The sequence below is a fragment of the Nomascus leucogenys genome, chromosome 7b (assembly GCF_006542625.1).
Source record: "Nomascus leucogenys isolate Asia chromosome 7b, Asia_NLE_v1, whole genome shotgun sequence".
Classification (NCBI taxonomy): domain Eukaryota; kingdom Metazoa; phylum Chordata; class Mammalia; order Primates; family Hylobatidae; genus Nomascus; species Nomascus leucogenys.
Genome location: NC_044387.1, coordinates 101254405 through 101260544, shown reverse-complemented (window position 1 = coordinate 101260544; position 6140 = coordinate 101254405).

The following is a 6140-nucleotide window of genomic DNA, read 5'->3' as shown; positions in this document are numbered from 1 at the left end:
TAAAAGGAAGGATGTCCCTTTTGAGGCAGAGTAAATGTTGTTTTTCAGAGTAAAGAAAATTTTTAAATCTCACAATAAACTAATGCTTATCTATTAAGGTATTTATTAAATGAATGCTAATAATTTAATAATTTAATTAATAAATAGAAATTACTTTGTTTTACATCTTATAAAATAACTTTTATTTCTTATCTTCAAATAAAATTGTGGTGATCATGTCTTAATACCTAGAATTTGTTTGAAAATATGCCATGATCAAATGAAGATGAATAGATTTACACAGGCATTAGATTTTCTAATGAATACTAGATCTTTAAAAAACCCAGGTTTATACACTTTTTATTAATATCATTTGATAGAAAAATTTACTTATAACTTTTTCAGAATATACAAGACATTCACCTTCTCCCCTTAGGAAACAAGATTTTAAATTGAGCACATGGATGAGAACAGAGTAGAATTATTGTTGATGATAAGAATATTTGTCATTACTGATGTGAATATTTTTACCATTCATAAGTAAAATGTCAACAGAATGTCAATTACTTCTCTGGAGAGCAAAACCTTTATGAATGATGAGACTTCAGGATGCTGACCGGATATCCGAAGCCTAGTAACTGAGGGAATATATGTGGCTATTAACACTGGGAACTTTATTGTGTAGAGAAAGGAGGAAATACTCCCCCCTTCTCAGAAGAAAGGAGAAGGTGTGAAAAGACTTGACACATGAACATCAAAGAAGATAGCAATAAGACAATGATATCTAGCATTAGGCAAAAGTGTCTTGTTGTTAGGAAACTGATGATTATCAAGTTTTCCTGTTGGAATGAACTCATGGAGCTAGAGAATGGAAGAATGATTACCAGAGACTGAAAAGGGTAGTGGGAGGGCCAGTGGGCAGATAGGGATGGTTAATGGGTACAAAAAATAATTAGAAAGAAAGAATGAATAAGACCTAGTATTTTATAGTATAACGGGGACTATAGTCAATAATAATTTGATTGTATATTTTAAAGTAACTAAAAGAGTATAATTGGATTGTTTGTAACACAAAAAATAAATGCTTGAGGGGATAGATACAAATTTTCCAGGGTGTGTTTATTATGTATTATTTTTATGCCTGTATCAAAATATCTCATGTACCTCATAAGTATATATACCTACTATGTACCCACACACATACAAAATAATATAAGTTCTATTGTTGGGAAGCAAAAAACAAAAAAACACAAAACTCTTTCTAAATCAGGCCTTAAATAATGCTACTTATCCCACCCATAGATCACTGTCTCAATAAAGTGAAAGAGAATGGGGAATAAGGAAATTGAGCCAGCCAAGCACACATAAGTCAAGGAGTTTGGGACCATATGGCTGGCCACCTACCAAAAGAACAATGTTTTCTTATACAAGCCCTACTTATCATTAAAGAATATAGTAACATTACAGTCTAAAAACATACCCAAATTAATTTTTATTGCAGAAATATCCATGAAGAAAAATAATGAATTTATAAAAAATTAGTATAGTAAAACTATACAGCTTAGTAAAACATTATTTTCATATGTACTCTTTCATCTTGGTATACAAAACAAACAGGTATGAAAAAGAGTATGCTCATTCATTAGTTTGACCTATATTTCCATTGACAATGTCAAATTTTACCCCAGCTCTGTGCTCATAGAAAACACCTTTGATGAAGAAATCCTTCCATTTTTTTTTGTCCTCCCAAATAATCACACTCCTCTGTGTTCCAAAAAATGGCTAAATGCAAAGGATGACCCTGGCCTCACATATTCCAAGATAAAATCCACCTTCACCATCTTCCAGGACTCTGTTGAGACCCACCTCCACCCAGGTTTTCTCCCTCTCTTTGAGATCTTCCTCGTTAATATGTTCCGCTTATGGAAACAGCCTGAATAAAAATCATCTCCCTGTTTGCCTGCTGCATTTTGTCTTTCATTCCCTAATATGTATTTTACCAGCAACAAGTCACGGATGTATCCAATGTCACCCTTGGTGAAAAGAGAGACTGGTTGTACCTTTACTTTCATAGCTTGGGTGAAGAAACCATGATCATAATGAGAAAGGAATAATATAGAGTGGTCACAGGACAATAGAAAATTCCAGGCAGCAGTTTCACAGTTACTCTGGAAATAGTCGCAGAAGCTAAGGGCTGATAAGACCCTGAAAAACCAGGGTGTGTGTGCCAAGCTGGCTAAGACTGACCGCACCCAATATGGTACTGGATTTGACCAAGGTTTCTCCTAGGATCTCATTATATGCTCATTAGCATACAAATCACACACTCACTAGCCCCATGACAGTTCTGGGAGCACCCATATTTGGTGTAAAAATGGGAGGCACCACAGTTCCAAGAAATCCCCACATTTTTTGAGGAATTTTCTTAAATATTCCACCCCTTGGTTAAAGAAACCCATAAAGATAGAAACCCCAAGCCCCACTGCATGACTCTCTCTTGAGCATGCCTGCCCTCCCTTTTTTTGAGCATGTAAGATCCCGTGTCTATATGAAAGGAAATAATTCCTCTGAATACTAACTACAAGGAGATATGTGGACAGATTTTTTCATCAGCCTTCATTGCTAATTTTTTTTTGAGACAGGGTCTCACTCTGTTGCCCGGGCTGGAGTGCAGTGGTGGGATCTTGGCTCACTGCAACATTGGCTTACTGCCTCAGCCTCCTAGGGAGCTGGGACTATAGGTGCATGCAACCACACCTGGCTAATTTTTAAATTTTTTTGCAGAGACAGGGTCTCACTATGTTGCCCAGGTTGGTCTTGAACCCCTGTGCTCAAAGGATCCTCCTGCCTCTGCCTCTCAACGTGCTAGGATTACAAGCATGAGCCACCACTCCTGGCCTAAAATATTTAAACTTAACAATTTTTTAAAATATAAATGATAATTTGCTTGGACATAAAAAATTTTTATAACATGTGCTCTTTAATCAAAGGCTTTTATATGGAAACCACCCACCTATCCAGTAACACAGAGAAAATATACCGATATTTGCAAATTTGAAAAAAAAAAAAAGGAAGAGATGGTGGGTCTTAAACTCTTGAAAACACAAAGGTTACATTTAATCCAGGGATGACTCCCTGTGCCATAATGATGTAGAAAGCAGCTGTCTCACCCTTGTGTGGCCACTCCTGGTGTGAGGTGTCAATTTCACTCATCTTGTGTCCTGCACTCCTGCCTTCTTCACCTCTATCCCACTCAGGAGAAACACACACATGGGTTGAGATATGCTATGCTACAGTGGGGTGAAGTTGAGATTGAGAGACTAGCAATCTGCGGAAATTCTCTCAAGAGGAAGTATTCTAATGATTGTAAGTGCTCAGAGAAATGCTTGCTGGAAGTTTCTCAGAGATGCAAATTGAGATGCAATTCAGATGTGGGGCACCTTTCCTCTTTCTTCATGACTAGTAATGTGAATGGCTCTTCAGAATGATATGAGAGACACTACTTGCAATAAACCTTGATTTATATGAAAACAAAAAAATTTACCTGTCTTCTCTGAGTAACAAATTCAATAATGTGCATTATTTGTTGGTTCATAAATGAATCCATTCATTCACTCATATCATTGAGTCCCTACTGCAGAGACGAGGTAAGGAAGCAGGTGCAAGTGCATCTTGTAAGGTCAGGGATAGTTTCTCTGAGTAGAGAACATTCAAGCCAAGAGCTCAGTGAGAAGTAGGACAGAGCTATGAGAGAATCTTTAGGCAGAGCGTTCCAAGCAGGGAAACTAGGAGGTGAACCTTAGGAATGAAAGAGCTGGTCTGTCCAAGAGTCAGTAAGATGTGATTTCAACATGGTGAACGGGGAAGATGGAGTGAGATGAGGCTGGAGAAGGGTGTCTCCATCTTCTGGGACTGTGTGTCATGCAGAGGAGTTTCATAATTTTTTAAAAGGTATTAGAAAATCATTCAGATAATTTTTATGGCGAAACGCTGTCTCTACTAAAAATGCAAAAATTAGCCAGGCACGGTGGCACTCATCTGTAATCCCAGCTGCTCGGGAGGCTGAGGCAGGAGAATCGCTTGAACTTGGGAGGCAGAGGTTGCAGTGAGCTGAGATTGTGACACTGAATTCCAGCCTGGGCAACAGAGCAAGACTCTGCCTCAAAAAAAAAAAATAATAAAATAAAATAAAATCGTGCCACTGCACTCCAGCCTGGGCAACAAGAGTGAAACTCCATCTAAAATAATTTTTAAAAAGGGAAAGAAAGAAAACCATTCCGATAATTTTTAAACTGGAAAAATAATATGATTTAAGAGTGTAAGAGATCTCGATGCCTCCCTTTGTGAAGAATTGAAAAATGGATGACGGGAAGGAGGAAAGAAGAAAGTTGTATAAGGACATTTTCAGGCACTATCACTAATAAAGGGTTAGGAAAAAAGATTTAAAAATCTAGATATCAAAATGATTCAGTTACATACAGCAAACACTTATTGGAATATCTGTGACATTCCAAGCTCTGTGGATTCAGAGCTGAATGGTCTCTGTAATGAGGAGTTTTGAGTTCAGAGAATACACACCCAGTAGTTTCTGGTTAGCAGGGAAACCTGCTCGTAACCGTTAGAGGTGTTTGAACCAGAGTGACTCCATCTTGAATAGGGGGTGGGTAAAATGAGGCTGAGACCTGCTGGACTGCATTCCCAGGTGGTTAAGGTGTTCGAAGCCATAGGATGAGAAAGGAGGTCAGCACGAGGTACAGGTCATAAAGACCTTGCTGATAAAACAGGTTGCAGTAAAGAAGCCAACTAAAACCCACCAAACCGAGATGGCGACAAGAGTGACCTCTGGTCTTCTTCACTGCTATATGCCCTCCAGAGCCATGACAATTTACAAATGCCATGGCAATGTCAGGAAGTTACCTTATATGGTCTAAAAAGGGGAATAATGAATAATCAATCCACCCCCTGTTTAGCATTTAATCAAAAAATAACCATAAAAATGGGCAACCAGCAGCCCTCGCAGCTGCTCTACTTATGGAGTAGCCATTTTTTATTCTGTTACTTTCCTAATAAACTTGTTTTCACTTTATGTACTCGCCCTAAATTCTTTTTTGCACGTGATCCAAGGATAGTCTCTTGGGGTCTGGATCCGGACCCCTTTCCATTAACATAACGACGCAGCTTACTAGATCAAGAACTAAAACTGTCTGTATCACCATGACTGTAATATTCCAGGAAATTCTTGCCCATACGATAAGGCTGCACACAAAATTGTTTGTTTTAGGAACTTCCTGAAAAAGCATTAATTTAAAGATTACTTCACTAGGTCTCTCCAGACAATACATTACTGAAATCAGCAAACTTTTAGCTTACCAAATGACTGTTTACTCAACAAGATTTGTTTCAATCCCCCTCTCTCCTTGATGCCATCGAACTTAAACTATGATCTCACAAGCACTGCTCAGTCCCAGTTATATTTCGGCATTAAAAGGCATGATTTAAACCACATCTCAGCCTCTTATATGTATCTGCCCTTGTACTGCCCTTTACAAGACATTACTAAGACTTTAAATGGTGATTGCTTTTATTGCAATGGGCAGTAAACTTGGCTTTACTTGGTCAACAGAAGATTTTTGTGGTCTTTTCAGAGGACAGCAGTTGTCATCAGTAATTTTTTCTTATTTGTTACCCTATTTCTTTTCCTATTGTCAGCAAGGTTTTAAAAAGAAATTTGCAAAGGAAGGGATCAATTTCCTAGTTTTCTGAAGATTAGAGTAAGGGCTCGCCCTCATTCTGCAGCCAGTCAGTAGGTGGCAGTAGCTAGTAGAGAGAAAGCAAGCTACCTCTACGCATCAAGGTTAGGAAGAAATGGAAAAGATAGCAGAGGGTTTGTGTTGGAGACAGGTATTGAGTTTTTAGCAGGTGAAAGACCCATGGAGATCCGGATTGGATTAGAGTGAAAAGGAAACAATAACGTATGGGCGGGGGCAAGGAAGGCAGATATATTTCTGGTTTATTTTGAAGAAAAATGAATAGATATGTCTATATGAGCCATTTGGGTTAGATAAGGTACCATCCTGAGCATAAGCTGGATGGGTGAAAGAACACATTTGTTCTGCAAAAGGAAGTAGAAAAATGTTGACTTTCCACTTTCTGGAGAGAGA